The 19,698-nt window shown below is 40.1% G+C and overlaps 1 protein-coding gene across 1 annotated transcript in view; it reads right to left on the bottom strand.

Annotated features, from left to right (window-relative positions):
• LOC124881817 (tyrosine-protein phosphatase non-receptor type 14-like) overlaps window positions 1–14,188 on the bottom strand; it is a 57,210-nt gene extending 43,022 nt beyond the window's left edge. The window contains exon 1 of the mRNA XM_047387628.1: window positions 13,874–14,188. The gene's annotated coding sequence lies outside the window, so the exon portion shown is untranslated. The remainder of the gene's footprint in view (window positions 1–13,873) is intronic.
• Window positions 14,189–19,698: the final 5,510 nt, after the last annotated feature.

Here is a 19,698-nt window from a genome sequence, read left to right as displayed (position 1 = left end):
GTATTAGAAACTGGCCACAAATTTTCTGATCACACACTTGCTAAATGACACAAAATAGAAGACAACAACTAACAAGCCATAAAAGGCAAGTGCTACCATGAGATCGAGATGAAAATAGTTCAAGCACACACTGTAGCTTAAGAGATGAGATAAAGTTAGGGAATCCTACAGAAGAAAATCGTACATATTCCATACATTAAATACATTAAATTTAATGAGAATCTGGAGTGGCATAGAAGAAACAGAAAACTCGGTCAGATAAGTTATGTTTCTTTATCTGGTTCTGATGTGACATCCCCTCCCCATTCTAATTCTGCCCTGGGTAACTGCCCAGAGGGCTCATATCAAAAACTGCCATTTCTCAGGGAACTAACAACCACGCATTGATGAGTGTGGAATACATTCACTAAATACATAGAAATCACCATGTGACAAACTTCAAAAGATGGAGATTTCTGCAAGCTCAGTTCTGAAAAATTAAGTCTAATTAGCTAAACGTACTTAGAGATAACCCCAGCTTTAAAGAAAGGCTCCAACCCTGAGCATCAAAAAACTGGCAGCTAAAATAAACATTTACCACATGAAGAAAGAACTGTTTTAAAGAAGCTAAGCAGGAGATGTTAAAATTCAACACAAAAAGCCCCTGCAAGAATGAGATGAGCAGCCAAAAGGGAGAAAGAGGAGTGAATGTGTTGCTTCTTGTCTCTGGCTGTGGCTTACGCTCCTAATAGTCAGCTTGGAACTCGGCCCAGATTCCTTTCTGCCCTGACGAGGGAAAACAGAGCGCACCTGACACAAGCATGCACCACAAGGAGGAGCATTGTTTGTGCGTGATGTGACTGAGTGAGCAGGGGACAAACTTAAAAACAAAAAACACGCACCGCAGAGGCAGCTTGAATGAAAGCTGTCAAGAACCTGAACGCATCCATGTTGATTGCTTGAATTTGAGCCATGCTTGCTTCATACTCACCTGTTGCGACAGCCATAACCCTGTGGGAGCCACAGCACATTCTTGACCTCTGAATCCAACTGCAGAATATGCACAACAACATATTGTTTTGTTTGTGTTTTTTTGAGAAAAGCTCATATGCAAACACGGCGAGAAATCCACCACTGGGTTATATTCGGTGGGTAAATCAGCTTAGCTTTGGCATATGTGGCCATTGTGACCTCAGTGGTCACCTGCCCTTAACCTTCCCCCATCCAGTTGTGGCTTAAGGGAAAGTGACATCATTACACTGACAGTAAAACCTACCCAGATCGTCTCGAAAAAGGTTCCCAAGCACACACATCTGCAAAATCACTGTCAACAACTATACAGGCGTAGATAAACACGCAGAGACATACTTTCTATGCAGTGTACAAACGTAGACGTGCATGAACAGGGCACACCACAAACACATACAAATGATCTCTCACATACACACCAAGTTCCTCAGAGGTTAGCCAAAGGACTAGACAGCACTTGGTGCTACTCTAAACCAATAATCAGCGGCGTGGTTTGGGGGTGTGTGGTAAGGTAACGCAGACAGAGGGACGGACAATAGCTTGGGATCAAACCAACTCCTTGATGCAAAAAATAAATAAATGAAAAGAAAGAACATTCTGCAGCAAAATCCCTGCAATCGTGTTTATTTTCAGTGCGCAAAAACGGCCCTGTATGCTTAGAAATTTGCATGTTGTAATTTTGTGGTATGGCAAAACCAAGAGAGAAAACGGAGTGAACAGGGCTTGCTTTTATTTTTAAGGGGGTGTGAGCTTTGTCTAAATATACGTGAAACCATTCCCATGTTTTGTTGGGTTTTTCTTTTCTTTGTCTCCTCCAAAGAAATATGGCAAAGGGCAAACCATTTCTTTTCTCTCTGTGTGCTTAAACCACTGAGACCATCCACAATTATACTGGATTTTCTCTTTCATAACAGTTTACAGATGCTTTATGGGGAGTTTTTGACCGTCATCATGACGGATAATTCCACATTATCAATGAAATTGATCTTTTCAATGGAAAGCTTTATTTTTAAACTACATTAATTGCACAGAAACTGTGTTGCAACCTTGCAACAGATTCATGTCTTCAACTTATCTTCTATCAGGTTCCTGTGTGATTAAGAGACATACGTTGCAGTGTGTTTTCCCAGTTTTTCCAGAATCAAACTGTCAGAGTTCTATTAATTTTTGGGTATTTCTTTTTACTATCATCCGAAAGATAAAGTACAAAACATGAACACTTACCATAAATGCACAAGATGTCCTTGTAAACTAGGTAATGTACCATTCTGGAAGCGACAGTCTGACAGGTGTGCAGGAGAAGGGGGGTGGTAGCATTCATGTGTCAGCAGCTGACAAAAGAAGGTTCAAAAATGAGCTAATAACAATGTTGACACGTTTGTACCCTCAGGGCGCAAGCTTTTGCTGCCATCCATCTCTCTACAAACTCAGGTATGGGTTTATTGTTTTTTCTAGCACCCACTCGATAATAACACAAACCCAAACTTGCAAAGATAAGCGCCACAACTGGCCAGGTGGCATTATGTGATCAAATCAAATAGTGCATGAAGTCTAATTGCATACCTGTAGGCAAGACTAAATTATTTACCTCAAAAATAACTGATCTGAAAAAGTCCTCCTTTGGCAGCCTTTAACCAGAAAAGCATTTAATTACAAACCCAAAGCGATTTATTAACCGCTCGGCTAAAAGCCAGAGCTGGTGATTTGTCTCTGCTCTTGAGGCAGGGCAGCTCCTTTCAGTTCTGCACAATAGTGGGAACAAAACAGCACTTTGTCACCTACAGCTAAAAGCATTAGACGAAGGCCGCCAAGAGCTGAAGAGGCAAGTGTAGCGTGCGTAACTCAATCAATCTGATCTTTGTCGCTTGTCTATGTCTCAAATACCAACACGTCCGATCCCGCTCCCCTCCTCCTGTCACACATGAGCGCTGTAGCAAAACAAATGGCCAGAGTGCTTCACAGCTTATAACTACGCTTCCTTTAGCACACTCATTTTACAGTGTGAACCCAAATTTGACCTGGATCAAATGTCAGGACTGCACATCAGGCTGCATTTAGAGGATGCAGCTTGAAAAAGGTCTAACAAAACATGCAAACTGATTTTCTCTTTAATAAATCAAAAGAAGCTGCAGAAAATCTGACACTTGACAGACCGGAGACAAAAAAGCTCTAATTTCCAGACGTTTATATTTGTAGCAAATTTAAATTTTAACATCTTTTTTTTTTTTTTCTGCTATCTAGTAAATGAAAAATCCGTTACTCCAAAGAAAGCTGAAACAATGGAATTAGGTATAACCTTTGGTCTGATGTTCTCAAAATATTCTAGGGATTTTGAGAACATTGTTAAGGCTCTGTGTGGGAAAAAGAGCTCCTGTGTAAACCAAAACTCGCTGCACAGTTTGCTGAAGAATAGCGATGCACCGAGAAATCAGTTAGCTAGAATCAGACAATTTCCAGTTTGACTGGCCATAATTGATCAGTCAGAAACTGAAAAATCTATCTTCTTCTTTTTAATGAACACACCGTATATCAGTGTGCGCTGGCAACAGTATTTACAGAGAGAAGACAATATTTTCAGAATCATTGAGGTGTTTGGATAATAAATCAGAGGAAGCACATAAGACGTACGGTAACAAGCAATTTAAAAGAAAAGTGTATTTTCTACAACATATCAAAACATGGCTTTGGTTTATCCAGTACTAAAGAGAGCAAGTCATTCAGCACACAACAGGAAGGGTAAACAGAGTACAGCACAGCTGCTCTGTTTACAGTTTTATCCTTGTAAGCTTTCAACCTTTGTATTTTATGGAACAAGCTGGATTTGGAAATGTTTGCAGCCTTTTATTAATCTTAACATTCGTAATATAACATGTTAGCTCCATCATAATTTTGTCTTTGTTTTATTATAGTAAAAACAGCAATTCCTCTTACTTACACTGTTTCATTTGATCTCTGCTCCTAATATAAACGATTAATGACCGCTCACAGCAACAAAGCTAGAAAAAACATGTTTAATGATGTTCTTTGAACTTATTTTATTGTAGTCCCTAAAGAGACATTTAAATAAGCCAAAATCAGTATCAGCAAGAAAAAGCTTAGCAAAAATCAGAGATGGACACAAAATTTACATCGGTGTGAAGCTACTAAAGAACAAAAATGTGAAAATTATTTAGATGCATGAGAGTGTGTACGCACAGATACAAACACAAAACAGGAGTATGTACTCTACAACACGTGTTGTCCACAGACACACATATCCCTACTGTCTGGCACACGCAAGCATGAGCAGCTGCAAACAGATGGTGGAGCCGAGTGGCCAGACAGTGTTTCTAACAAGCGCATCTGCTTTCCCACTTTGCTGCCCTCTTCTTCCCACTCCGACTCGGAGACAAAGACACACAGAGCATGAGAACACAGGGACAGTGACGAACACACCGAGTACAGCGTTCACACAGAGGTGACGTCCAGACAGTTGGGGAAGCCGTGTCTGCAGCTTTACGCAAAACACAGTCCCAGACCAGATTCCCACCAATATGAGCTCATTTTGCAAAACATCTTTAAAATATAAGTTTGTTCAGAGAGAAAACCTCATACCTCTACGCACAACTTCTATAAAATCCTGTTTTGAAATTGTTTTTACTGAGATTAACTGTAAAATGAAACTCTATACAATCCACAAATATACACAATCTGTCTTGAAATCCTTACTGTGAGACTTGAACTGTATGTAATACTATATGTCTTAGAAATTAAAGGTACAAGGTACAATTTCAAATATTTAGATGTATGTTTATTGTGTTTATCTGGTCTCTAAGCACAACACAGCAAAGATCAACATGCTCAAGCTGGCAATACTGAACTAGCTCCCCACTGCCCCTTTTACTTAATAATATGTTTTACTCATCTAGAAGAATCTATTCATGGGACAAAAAAGAAAAAATCAGCTCTGCTTTAATTTCTACAAGGGCAATCAACAACAAGGACAACAAAAATAATGTTTCTGGTTCAGCAGCACTTGCAATTTCTCACAACGAGAAGATATTTTTTGTCTTCATGTTGAAGTCTCACCAGCAGCGAGCTTCCTGCGTGTGTGGGCTTGGTGTGTTTACAATGCTAAAGCATTGCTGCGTTCCAGTTGTCTTAGACGTCTCTGATCTGAGGATGTCGTCACACCAAAGGTCAGAAAACCAAGGGAATTTGCTAATTGTTCTGTTGCTAACTGCTATTAGCCCCATAAAACACATTTCTTTCCACTCTATGGATTTGTACACTACACAAACATGCTCACAAATAGAGATTATACAGTATTGTATAACAGTTTGTCCCTGCAACTTTGACTATGTTCTATACACATGACCCCAAGCTACTACAAACTGGCTATTATAGTTGCAGTTTTAATGGTGATTATTACTCATTTGTTATCATTTTTACCATCTTTATGTGCCCACTTTTATTGTAAGTTGTGTCTTTTAAAATGGGTTTCATTAACCACTTCCTGGAAGGTTATGTGTAAAAAAACACCTTGTGCCACATGTTAGGAGTTATTCATTGAAACAAAACAATATACAGTATCTCTCTGTAATTCCCCCCATAGATTTGCACTCCACACATGACAAACTGTTTCTTATCACAAAGGAACTTTACAACATATGAATGGAATAAGCACATAGAAGATTACACTCTTAAAAAGGAAATCTTGGGAAATGCTTTTTTGCAAATAATGCACCAGCCATTTCAAGATAAGCCCAAATTTATTCATACGCCTGGAATATTTAGATTCAAAATTATTACCAAATTACTTTGGATAAATAAACAAATAATTAAAATATGGTAATGTCTTTCTGCTTTAGGTTCCTAACCTAAATCCCAGTTGCCTATGGCCGACATCTGCTGTGTTTTGCAAAGAAACTCGTTAGTTGTAGAGTCCTAATGACTTTACCGCTTTAGCATCTGTTCATCTTCCAAAACGTCTGAGTCTGTATTAAACAAGTGTCATCAAATGTATTACAGGTACAGACAGCCTGAATGCATGGGGCTTGAATTCTGAACTAGTACTTATTGCAGTCCAGGCAGTTGTGTATTGCTTACAGCGATATTCCAGTCATGTCAGTCAGTCATTTTCTACCGCTTATTCCATAGTGGGTCGCGGGGAAGCTGGTGCCTATCTCCAGCAGTCTATGGGCGAGAGGCGGGGTACACCCTGGACAGGTCGCCAGTCCATCGCAGGGCAACACACAAACAACCACGCACACACTCATTCATACACCTAAGGGCAATTTAGAGACACCAATTAACCTAACAGGCATGCCTTTGGACTGTGGGAGGAAGCCGGAGTACCCGGAGAGAACCCATGCATGCACGGGGAGAACATGCAAACTCCATGCAGAAAGACCCCTGGCTGGGAATCGAACCCAGGACCTTCTTGCTGCAAGGCAAAACAGAACAAGGAGAAGCATCAGAGCACTGTTACTAGAACGTAACAAAGGAGAATTAAACCCGGATAAACGCCAGAGACGGATTTTCCGAACTGAGATTCATGTAGCTTTTACATCATTCATCCTACAAAGATGGAATAAAGGCAAGAGATAAAACAAGAGGTGAATGCGTTGGTTTTGGTGGGAGGCGTGTAAATGAAAAGAATCAGTGATTCCCAGCCCCTCAATGAGAAAATAAAGCATTTAGATAGGGAGGAAGCAGAAAGGATGTGACAATGGCCTTATCATGTTTGTACAGTTGGTGAGGAGCGGATGGAGGAGAGCAGAGAGTAAACACGAACGCTCACACTGATAGGAGCAGAAACCTAGGACCATCAGTATGGCAGTCATCAAGCCTGCCGCTGCAAAACCACAGTTCTCCTCACATTTTCCATCCCCACCACCCTGTTCCCCCTCCTGGGAACCACATCACACTCACCCAACATTACTCCCAACACACAGTATGTTCTTATAGCCGAGCCCTCAGGCACCAACTCTGCAGCTCTGATTTTAAAGGTCTATGAAAGCAGGAGCTCATTTAGTTTTGCTACTGTTTACATCCGGCTGCACTACACTGACTACAAAGCCAAGAAAAAGTTACACTTTTTCCTAAACAGGAGATCAAATGGAAAATGTCTCTTGCTTGATGCTGTAATGTTCATAAAATACCATGTGTTTGCCACATCGTAGTAGTTAAATGCACATTGAGAGAGAGGTGGAGATCTGCGTATTCACAAGGATTCTCAGTCCTCTCAGAGAGCTCCTATCCTAGCCTAAAAAGTTCTGCAAAGACTCCTAGCTTAAGAGTGGTTCTGTTCGCTGCTGAGAGCAGCTCCGAATGAGGAGACAACCAAAATTCCTACCTTAGTGAGGAGGTGTGGTTGACCCCATTGCTAGGTGTGACGCTGTGGTTGGTTGTTGCAATTTAGACTGGATTCAGAAATGTGTAAATCATGGTGATAAAACTTAGCAAGATTAAATTAATTGTCACACAGCATTAAAACGTAGCCTATTTACATGCACTTTATTAATTTGATTTGCTTATAATTATTATGTTTACTCACCATGCTGGTCGTTTTCATATTGCAACTGTTTCATATTAATTAATTTAATATTAATATTAAATATATATATATTTAATATTAAGATAAAAATTCAGCATTTTACTGTGATTGCCTTCTTGTATACATATCTTGTACGATACAGCATATACCTATTCACCTTATTTACATCTTCCTTCTATTTATATAGTGTTTAGATTATTGTACTGTATCTTGTCTAGAGTTTGTATTTATGTATATATATCTTTCTCAGATTTTCCAAGTTTTTCCAAATGTATTTTTTTAAAGTATTTTACAGTCTTTAAATATTTAAATAATTCTGTATATGGTTTGTAATTTTGTTCACTTTTTATTCATGGTTATTCATTAATGTTTCTATTATTTATATATCTTTCCTAATATTACCTTACTAGAGGTAAACATTTAATCTGTCCCGCCACTGAAACTATTTAATTTCCCCCTAGGGGGATGATAAAGTTAATCTCATCCCTATATTAATAATTGTAAGATTGCTATAGACGTTTATGTGCAAATTTACTCGACTATTAGGGGGTGGATCCCTGCGTGATTGAGTCGGTAGCGTTTTCTTAATTGGCTGTTATTCATTGTTAGGAGAATATCTCTCCTTTCTATCGGTTTTTCAGCCATTTTCTGAGCTTAAGACACTCTTAAGCTCATTAAAAGTCCTCCTCGCTACTCTTAAAATTTCCTCTTGTTAGGAACTCTCTAAGGCCTAAGATGCTTTGTGAAAAACGTTAATCTTAACAAGGAAAAATTCTAAGAAAAATCTTAAAATTCAAGGAAAGATTTTTCTTAGAATGACGTCATTAGGAGCTACTTTTAGTCTTAGGATTCTTTGTGAATACGGGCACAGATCTGCTGAGGGAGAATAGCCCTGCAGCTGTGACTGACAACTCACACGAAACACCTGGCACAGTGTGGGAGATTTGGGCAGGTCGCTGCACGCTTTTGGTCATGTTGTTGTTCGCCAGGGTGCATGACAGCACACAGCTTACAGATCGTGCAATAAAAGCATCCTTGTGACACACCACTCCAAGCAGAAGATACAACTTCTAATTAAATACAGCTTACATTCTGCCACCTTGCATTATTACACAGAGAGCCAGTCAGAGGTTTACACACATGGCATTAATCATGGGCATGAATGTAATCATTTTGGGGCTTTAAAATGATGCAAATCCAATGCATTTTAAAAATGAGTTTAAATTAAATTGAGAGATTTTCTGTAATCCACATTTATAACTAAACACAAAGGCTCAAAAGAAATGGAAAAAGAAAAATGCATGCCCTCTTTATAACTATCAACAAGGTCCTAGGCATAATTCTGGCTGGATATTTGACCACTCTTGTTGCAAGAGAATCACTCAACCAGCTTTTAAATCCATTAATTTTCAATAACGTTGAAGTTGGGGATAATCCATAAACTTAATGTTAGCAGACTTGAAAAACCAGTGTGTTTGGGAATCCCTGGTACCCTCAAATGTGTCCAAATTTAAACTAAATACCGAGGATGTTTTTGAACAACCTATGACCCACCAAGGCTCAAGCCTATTAAAACATGGAAAATGATGTTACACCAGTGGCATTGTCGAAATTAAAGTGATTTAACATTAAAGAGGACTAAGGCTGACCAAGAAGGAAGCTCCTACTTCTAAACGGGAAACCTTCAAGCATGACTAAAACATGCAGGTGTACCACAAACACCAGCCAAATGCCTCATAGAGGAAGGTTCCATGGTCAGACAAGCCAAAAAATGTGTTAACTGGGCCGTTATGACAAGAAAAATGTTTGGAAGAATCAGGAAAGAGTGTTGAAAAATGTCCTGCACTCGTAAAGCACTTTATCTAGTCCGAGGACCCAAAGCACTTTACGCTACAATCAATCATCCACCCATTCATTCACACATTCACACGCTGACAATGGTAAGCAACATTGCAGCCACAGCTGCCCTTGGGGCAGAAAGACAGAATTAAGGCTTTTAAACCTTAGTACACGTGACTAACCATCAAGCATGGAGGTGGTAGCATCATGCTGAGGGTTTATTTCTGAACAGCAGAGGACTACCCCAAAATTCTTCACCTTCAACACAGATCAGCTAGATGTTTAAAACTTGGACACGGTGACACAAAAGCAGTTGGAATGATCCTAGTTATCAAACAATTCAACTTCAGTTTACTATTTAAAATTTTATTTCTTTTTCAAAACGTGTTCTATCTAAGGAAACCCAGCTGATTGCATTGAGTCACTGACTTGCAGCATTTAGATGCCAGAGGCTTGTTGATGGGCTAAAGGGTTTCGCTTCTTTGCAATTTGCTGACAGACATCAGGAGAGCACTGGGGCTGTATGTATAAATTTGATTCTGATTCTGGGTACATTCTGTATGGAGTCTCCATGTTCTTCCAGTGCATGCGCATGTTCTCTCTGGGTACTCCAGCTTCCTTCCACAGACCACTAGGTAATTGGTCTCTTTAAATTGTGTGTGTGTGTGTGTGTGTGTGTGTGTGTGTGTGTGTGTGTGTGTGTGTGTGTGTGTGTGTGTGTGTGTGTGTGTGTGTGTGTGTGTGTGTGTGTGTGTCTGTGTGCAAGCTTGTTTGTCATGTGTGTCTCTGTGTATCCGTGTGATGGACTGGCAACCCTTCCAGGTTGTACCCCTCTCTCGCCCAACGACTGCTTGGGATAGGCAACAGACCACCTCCCCCCGAAACCCCGCAAGGATGAGCGGGTATAGACAATGGCAATGGATGGATGGATGTTTTCAAACTTGTTCTTTTTTAAAACATCAAAACTTGTGGCTTTTTATACTAAGAATATTTTCTTAAAAGCCGACCGTGAAAAAAATACCAGAAACATGCAGTTTAACAGGTTTAAATGCCTGTGACACGTTTTTCCTACAAATGCATAAATTGAAAGAAAACATCTTAATATTGAAGGAATTAGGCAGTAATTGACATGATATTAGGATTAAAGAATAGAAAAAAGACATATGTGACTCAAAATAAGCATATTTAGATGTTAAATTTTGCAAGTCCAAAGTTGCACAGAAATAATGTCTATGGGGAAGTCTCTGATCATTCGATGTGTGAGCGTCAATGATAAACAATTCAGGTAGAAGCCAAGTTGCGTTAAAGACAGCATTAACATGGTGAAACGGTGCATTGCTGGTGGTGGCAGCCATTCTATGACAGCACCCGTTACTCTGCACTATTTTACTGAAGCAAAGAGGATCAGAGCTGGAAAACTGACGAGGGACAGATGGGCTGGTCCGACCAAGCACAGCCAGTTGTGATCGGAGGACTTTTCAGCAAACTGCTTCAAAAAAGAAACGTCTGAATTCATTAGAGAAATTAAGTCAGAGGTCGGGATATCTGACAGACGCAGGATAATGTTAAAGCAGATCCTAGAGCCAAGCAGTGCATCTAATGGGAAAAGATCACCAAAGAAAAGGTTGTTTCTTAATGCTGCTAAATGGATCAAGGCTCAGCAGGTAAGAACACTTCCTTGTTGCAAAAGTACATTTAAATATCTGCAGTTATTGTTGATAATTAAAAATCCAAAATTATTATTTTATTATTAATAATAATAATCTGAAATTAATATTATTGTTAAAATAAGATAAATTACACCAAGTCAGAGGCCATGGTTCTCGACCGGAAAAGGGTGGCTTGTCCTCTTCAGGTTGGAAAGGAGTTCCTGCCTCAAGTGGAGGAGTTTAAGTATCTCGGGGTCTTGTTCACGAGTGAGGGAAGAATGGAGCGGGAGATCGACAGACGGATCGGTGCGGCTGCCGCAGTAATGGGGACCCTGTGCCGGTCCGTTGTGGTGAAGAGAGAGCTGAGCTGAAAAGCGAAGCTCTCGATTTACCGGTCGGTCTACGTTCCTACCCTCACCTATGGCCATGAACTTTGGGTCATGACCGAAAGAACGAGATCCCGGATACAAGCGGCTGAAAAGAGCTTCCTCTGTAGGGTGACCGGGCACTCCCTTAGAGATAGAGTGAGGAACTCGGCCATCCAGGAGGAGCTCGGAGTAGAGCCGCTGCTCCTCTACATCGAGAGGAGCCAGTTGAGGTGGCTCCGGCATCTATACCGGATGCCTCCTGGACGCCTTCCTCGGGAGGTGTTCCAGGCACGTCCCACCAGGAGGAGCCCCAGTGGACGGCCCAGGACACGTTGGAGGGACCATGTCTCTCGGCTGACCTGGGAACGCCTTAGGCTCCACCCGGAGGAGCTGGAGGAGGTGTCTGGGGAGAGGGACGTCTGGGTGTCTCTGCTGAGTCTGCTGCCCCCGCGACCCGGTCCCGGATAAAGCGGAAGACGACAAGTATGAGTACATTACACATGCCTACAATATATTTAAATAATTGTTTCTCTAAAGATTCTGGTATAAAATTTAAAAAAATGACACACCAGGTAGTGTCTTCAGATCTTGAATCATCCCTTGTATCTGCTGCTACTGCTCCATGCTGCTCAGATTCACCTCTGGTTCATCTCTGGTTATTTCCCTCAGTGTCGTATATATTCTGTAACCCTGGATTTATACTGTATCTGTTCCGGTTCGGTCCGGTCCGCTGCGAAGCTCGGGGGAACTCCAAGAACCATACGCAGATCACGCAATAAAAGCAAGTGATAAATGCGGTAGCAAGTCCAAAACAACTCATTCTATGGAAGTTAATCCAGTTAAACTGCTTTAATTTTTTCATTTGGTGCATTTAATGTTTAATTGCTAGGTTTATAATGCCTTAGTTAACCCAGTAACGGACCTAATTGATCTAATGTAAACAACTGCTAATATATACATATAAATGTATGTGTGTATGTATTAATATAGTCAGATCTAGTCTGTCTTTAGTGAATTATTTTAAAAATCCGGATGTTGTGCTTGCTCTGTTTCCTGGTGGTACGTTATGATTCATGCAGACTGACTCTGGCCGTGCCCTGGTTGAATTAGATGGCCGCCCGCACGCCACAGCACTAGTGCTCTGATACCTGATGAAAGGTGACTTTCTTCTCCTGACTCTGCTGCGTCTCTCTTTGATAGTGACTGAAATATATCTAAAGAAATATCAGATTCTTCGCTGCTGTCAGTGTTGTCAGCCATTGTAGTAGCAGTCAGTTTACATGCGGGGGTTCTCCTTTGATGTCATAAAAAACCGAGAGAAAATCACAAAGGAGTAGTCTGGAAATGCCTTTTTAGTGAAATTTATGACCACATATCTCAACAACTGTTCACTTCAGTGGCATGAATTTGCTTTTTAAAATATTTTATCAATGTTTGCTCTCTTTTCCTTTGGTGGGCTACAGCACGCAGCACTTGACCAAAATTACAGGTGTGCTTTCCCCTGTATAGTAATCAAATGGCCTTTAGACTTAAATGACCACTGGGAGTGCAAACAATAGCCATTTTTTCTGTCTAAAAGCAGGCACACATTATGTGGTAAACACCTATTATAGTCTTACCAAGCTGACCTTCAACAAAAACATGCCTCTGGGACTACACAAATATCTCCAACTTTCTTTTCTTACAACCTGACAAAAATACCTCTAAAACAGGAAGCATGGGTGAAGTCTGCAGCTCTAATAAGTCCTGGTGCTTTAAATTCCCAACCAGGGTGTACTCCCAAGTCACTGGCACCATGTAATTTACACAGCAGGCCCCTGAGCTTTTAAAGATAGCCAGATGTGTGTGTGTGTGTGTGTGTGTGTGTGTGTGTGTGTGTGTGTGTGTGTGTGTGTGTGTGTGTGTGTGTGCAGCCGACGCCTGCAGCAGCTATGTTCTCCGTTACAGAGCTCTCTGCGGTGTTGCGTGTCCAAACACATCCTTCACGCAAACTCTGCTTGCACATTGTATGGGTGTTTGCATCAACGTGGACAACCCACAGCCAAGTTCACGTGAATGGTTCCACGCATTGTTGATCTCATGCGTGGACTGAAAGAATTAATCCAGGTTGACAGGATCCAAATGCGCACAAAGAATCTGTTAATAGGCTCAGTGAAAATCTTAAAGTTCTCCCAAATGTAATTCCATCATCACATTTTTCACTCGGGCTGTCCTGATTGTAAAAACCGCTGATTTCTAGAGTTAAAGAAAACAGGAAATTTATTTCCTTTTCAAGATCCGAGTTTTGTGCGGTATTTATTGGGCGTTAATCTGGTGCAAGAGGAGGCTTGGCATTAAAATCTTTGAGATCTGCACCGTGCCAAAGCCATTTGGCCTACATGAAGTAGACTCCAGACAAGTTTACGTTTTCCCAAACAATTGCTTTTAACTTTTTAGGAGCAGAGAAGCAGTTTACCAAGTGAAAAACTCACCCTTTATCCTGCGCTACATCCCGTTTTCTGCTTCCAGTGGTACAACCTCCTCTTCGCTCCAGATAATCGGCATACAGTCAACTGAGCGACTTTAACAATCCTGAAAACTTCAAAGCTTTCATCACATCATATGAGCGCAAAATTAGGATCAAAAACACGTCGGAAATGCAATCGAGAGTCCCGGAGCTGCTGCACACCGTTTGTTAATGATTATTATTGAGGAAAAACTGAATAGCCAGAAAGCATCTGCAAAACTTCTGCCACTTGCGTAAAAGCGACGTGGTCTGTCGTAGTCGTCGCTCGGTGGGATTCTCGAAATGTTTATAGCACTGGCCCCTCTATTCCAACGGAGGCGTTCAGGACAGGCGGAGAGAGGAGTACTTGCTGCGTTCAACAGCTGCGCAAAACGTCGGAATAATAAGATGTACGCCCTAGACGTGAAAAGCAGTGTGTCAAAAATGCATGGCAATTCCATATGGAGTATAAACTTACATAAATGTTATACAATAGCAATTTTATTGTATACAATAACGTAGATCAAATATACAATTCTTAATATACAAAAATGTTTTAGATAGATAGATAGATAGATAGATAGATAGATAGATAGATAGATAGATAGATAGATAGATAGATAGATAGATAGATAGATAGATAGATAGATAGATAGATAGATAGATAGATAGATAGATAGATAGATAGATAGATAGATAGATAGATAGATAGATAGATAGATAGATAGATAGATAGATAGATAGATAGATAGATAGATAGATAGATAGATAGATAGATAGATAGATAGATAGATAGATAGATAGATAGATAGATAGGTAAAAAAAAAGGAAAATATTTGTAAATAAATGCAATATTTGTAATTATTAATATAAAGCTTTTTGCACATTTTTACTTCTTCTTCTTGTAAATCACAAGGAAATGTGAATTCTTGAGAGGTCCCGCATGGAAACAAACTTGAGTGCGTTTGAAAGGATGTCTTTCTCCCAGGTTGCCGCGAATCTCAGAGGTCGCGGCCTTGGCGCGGTCCGTGAACGCCCCAGCGGGTCCTGACGCCTCCGGGGCCACGTCCCCTCTCCTCTGACATCAGACCTGAGGAATCCGAGGAATGCTGGGCTCCTGGGAGAAGTCCTCCTCGTTTAATGGTTTTCCAGGGGCCACGGAGGAGACTAAACGCAGAACAAAGGAGACCCCTCACATGTTTATGTCCCCTCTGTCTGTCTTTAGGCGGGGAAATGAGTCACACTGTCAATGGGGAGACCTATCTGCATATAACCTACATTTTTAGCATGTAGGCCTACTTATATGCAAATGTCCAACAAAAAAGTATATGGTTATTTTAATTCAATTTCAATTCAATTCAATTCAGTTTATTTATATAGCCCCAATTCACAGCACATGTTGTCTCAAGGCACTTCACAATAGTCAGGTACATACATTCCAATTAATCCTAATCATTGAATATTGCAATCAGAGTTAGTTATTTATTCAAATTGGATAAAAAGTTTTTCTGTCTAAGGAAACCCAGCAGATTGCATCCAGTCAGTGACTTAACTACAGAGATAGCTCAGGATAACCTAAGCCACTCTAACTATAAGCTTTATCAAAAAGGAAAGTTTTAAGCCTAGCCTTAAAAGTAGACAGTTTGTCCATCTAGAGCCCACTGATGGCCATTGTTACACTAAAAACCACAACGATTGGGATACCTCTCTCTGTCAGATTGACCATAACCATTGGAAAAGAGAGGGGGTTATACAGGTAGCAGAAATGGAGGGTGTATTTGCACCTCAACCATAACTGAGCCGGTTTAGGCTAAACCTGACTCCCCCTTACTCCATCCAACAGGGAGGGAAGAACAACGGAGGTAAAAATAAGGAAGATAGCTCAGGATAACCTAAGCCACTCTAACTATAAGCTTTATCAAAAAGGAAAGGTTTAAGCCTAGTCTTAAAAGTAGACAGGGTGTCTGCCTCACAGACTAAAACTGGGAGCTGGTTCCACAGGAGAGGAGCCTGATAACTAAAGGATCTGCCTCCCTTTCTACTTCTAGAGACTCTAGGAACCACCAGTAAAACCTGCAGTCTGAGAACGAAGTGCTCTGTTAGGAACGTATGGAACAATCAGATCTCTGATGTACAGTACAGACCAAATGTTTGGACATACCTTCTCATTCAAAGAGTTTGCTTTATTTTCATGACTATGAATATTGTAGCTTCATACTGAGGGCATCAAAACTATGAATTAACACATGTGGAATTATACAGGTCCTTCTCAAAATATTAGCATATTGTGATAAAGTTCATTATTTTCCATAATGTCATTATGAAAATTTAACATTCATATATTTTAGATTCATTGCACACTAACTGAAATATTTCAGGTCTTTTATTGTCTTAATATGGATGATTTTGGCGTACAGCTCATGAAAACCCAAAATTCCTATCTCACAAATTTAGCATATCATTAAAAGGGTCTCTAAACGAGCTATGAACCTAATCATCTGAATCAACGAGTTAACTCTAAACACCTGCAAAACATTCCTGAGGCCTTTAAAACTCCCAGCCTGGTTCATCACTCAAAACCCCAATCATGGGTAAGACTACTGACCTGACTGCTGTCCAGAAGGCCACTATTGACACCCTCAAGCAAGAGGGTAAGACACAGAAAGAAATTTCTGAATGAATAGGCTGTTCCCAGAGTGCTGTATCAAGGCACCTCAGTGGGAAGTCTGTGGGAAGGAAAAAGTGTGGCAGAAAACGCTGCACAACGAGAAGATGTGACCGGACCCTGAGGAAGATTGTGGAGAAGGGCCGATTCCAGACCTTGGGGGACCTGCAGAAGCAGTGGACTGAGTCTGGAGTAGAAACATCCAGAGCCACCGTGCACAGGCGTGTGCAGGAAATGGGCTACAGGTGCCGCATTCCCCAGGTCAAGCCACTTTTGAACCAGAAACAGTTGCAGAAGCGCCTGACCTGGGCTACAGAGAAGCAGCACTGGACTGTTGCTCAGTGGTCCAAAGTACTTTTTTCGGATGAAAGCAAATTCTGCATGTCATTCGAAAATCAATGTGCCAGAGTCTGGAGGAAGACTGGGGAGAAGGAAATGCCAAAATGCCAGAAGTCCAGTGTCAAGTACCCACAGTCAGTGATGGTCTGGGGTGCCGTGTCAGCTGCTGGTGTTGGTCCACTGTGTTTTATCAAGGGCAGGGTCAATGCAGCTAGCTATCAGAAGATTTTGGACCACTTCATGCTTCCATCTGCTGAAAAGCTTTATGGAGATGAAGATTTCATTTTTCAGCACGACCTGGCACCTGCTCACAGTGCCAAAACCACTGGTAAATGGTTTACTGACCATGGTATCACTGTGCTCAATTGGCCTGCCAACTCTCCTGACCTGAACCCCATAGAGAATCTGTGGGATATTGTGAAGAGAACGTTGAGAGACTCAAGACCCAACACTCTGGATGAGCTAAAGGCCGCTATCGAAGCATCCTGGGCCTCCATAAGACCTCAGCAGTGCCACAGGCTGATTGCCTCCATGCCACGCCGCATTGAAGCAGTCATTTCTGCAAAAGGATTCCCGACCAAGTATTGAGTGCATAACTGTACATGATTATTTGAAGGTTGACGTTTTTTGTATTAAAAACACTTTTCTTTTATTGGTCGGATGAAATATGCTAATTTTGTGAGATAGGAATTTTGGGTTTTCATGAGCTGTATGCCAAAATCATCCATATTAAGACAATAAAAGACCTGAAATATTTCAGTTAGTGTGCAATGAATCTAAAATATATGAATGTTAAATTTTCATCATTACATTATGCAAAATAATGAACTTTATCACAATATGGTAATATTTTGAGAAGGACCTGTAGTTTATTTTAACAATGTATGTTTTTTAAAAGCCTATTTGTTGTAATATTTATTATTTGTTGTCAAAGTAGCCAATTAATTGTCTTATAATTGGAAATGTGCAAGCTTTGTATGTCACAGTTATTGACAAATCATTGAACACAAGAACCTTCCATCAATTTACTATCAAGAAGAGTTAGAAAAATGTGTTTATTAAAAGATATTTCTGTTCAGAAGCAGTGTGAGGTTTATTTGTCAGTGATAGTTGTCCACATTCTCCAAACACGTATTTTACACACTGGAGCTACACTTACTCAGACTCGTTTGTCAATGATTTTGATGATGACTCCCTTGCAGAATATCCTGTTAAATGAACAGCTTCACTCAGAGGAGGCAGAAGAAGTCCACTGCTGTCTGATTCGTGAACAAATTGCAACCTCTTGTGGCTCTCATGTAAGTCACAGCAGCAGGAAAATGCCTGGCGAGAATCCTTACAGTAACAATCATGTTCCTTTACTCCACTGGTTTATGACTTAATTACTACAATGTAACATAAATATTTGCTTTACTATTGAACATTGTGTTTAAACCTTTTGTATTTTACATTCCTTTTTCTCACGTTTACATCCTTGCTCCTAATAGAGATGCAAGCTTTTCCTGATTTGTGAAGCATTGAGGCATTATCAGCATTGCATTAATTGCATCGGGAACATCTAAACAGACACAAGGGCATCTATAAATGCCTTTTCACGGATCTTAGACCATGTAGATTTAAGATTAAGATTTGTTTTAGTGAGGTTCTGTGAAGACATTTTGAGCAGTCAATTTTTTACCTACAGTGGTTAACTTCAACTGTCTTCATTTCAATGCAACGTGACTACAAATCTGCCAATAATGATTTAATTTAAGAGCGTGAAAATGGTGTGGTGACTTATGTCATATGAAAAATATGACAACATAATAATTATAATGATTTCTGTAATCATTTATGACATATGCAACATGTCGTAAGTCATGTTCTGGTGTTAATGTTGAGTTGGACCCGAACAACGGGAAGAGGATGGCAGAATCCTAATTGAAGAACGTTTAACTCTTAAGAGGTCCTTCAGAATCCTAATGCATATGTCCCTCAAGACAAAATGTGCCCCCTTACCGCTGTAAAAATATTATCTATTGATATTTCTTTCCTGCTATGGACTGGCGACCTGTCCAGGATGTAGCCCGCCCCTCGCCCATAGACTGCTGGAGCTCTCTCACGCCCCTAAATGGAAGAAGCGGGTATAGAAAATGGATGGATAGATGATATTTCTTTCCCATTTGAAAAAACATCATTCTTTTTAAACTACTTTAGCTTTAAAGGTTAATCATATTTTGGGGGTCTTTAACCCTTTAAAGGCCAGTATATTTATTTAACCCACAGGTTTTTTTTTGTGGTTTTTTTTTAAATATTCATCAAAAAAATATTCATAAAAGACATTTCAAGGAGTATTTGATTTTTTTATTACTAGGTCATAAGTCAGGTCAATAATTGGCAGCAACATTAATTTCAGTGCAGAATTTGTTTTTTCATTTTGTACTTTATTATTTATTTATTTGCTGTTTCAGGTTGAAGACAAAATATAAACTTCCAAAAAAGTCCTGTGAAAATGTTGGTAGTTTCTTTGTCACACTTTAAACTACTTAATCTTTTAAAACTAGTGTAGTCTAACAAATAATATTAATAAAAAATAAAAACTATTGTTATTTTTTAATTTTATTTTTTTAGTAGTATTATTGAGACTTATAGAATGTACGTATATAATGGAGTGGAAGATCGACAGACGGATCGGTAATGGGGTCACTGTACCGGTCCGTTGTGGTGAAGAGATAGCTGAGCCAAAAAGCGAAGCTCTCGATTTACCGGTCGGTTACTTTCCTACCCTCACCTATGGCCATGAACTTTGGGTCATGACCGAAAGAACG

Source organism: Girardinichthys multiradiatus, chromosome 15 (genome assembly GCF_021462225.1).
Source record: "Girardinichthys multiradiatus isolate DD_20200921_A chromosome 15, DD_fGirMul_XY1, whole genome shotgun sequence".
NCBI classification, from domain to species: domain Eukaryota; kingdom Metazoa; phylum Chordata; class Actinopteri; order Cyprinodontiformes; family Goodeidae; genus Girardinichthys; species Girardinichthys multiradiatus.
Note: the sequence above shows the minus strand (reverse complement) of the source record. Positions and strands in the feature narration are given on the sequence as shown.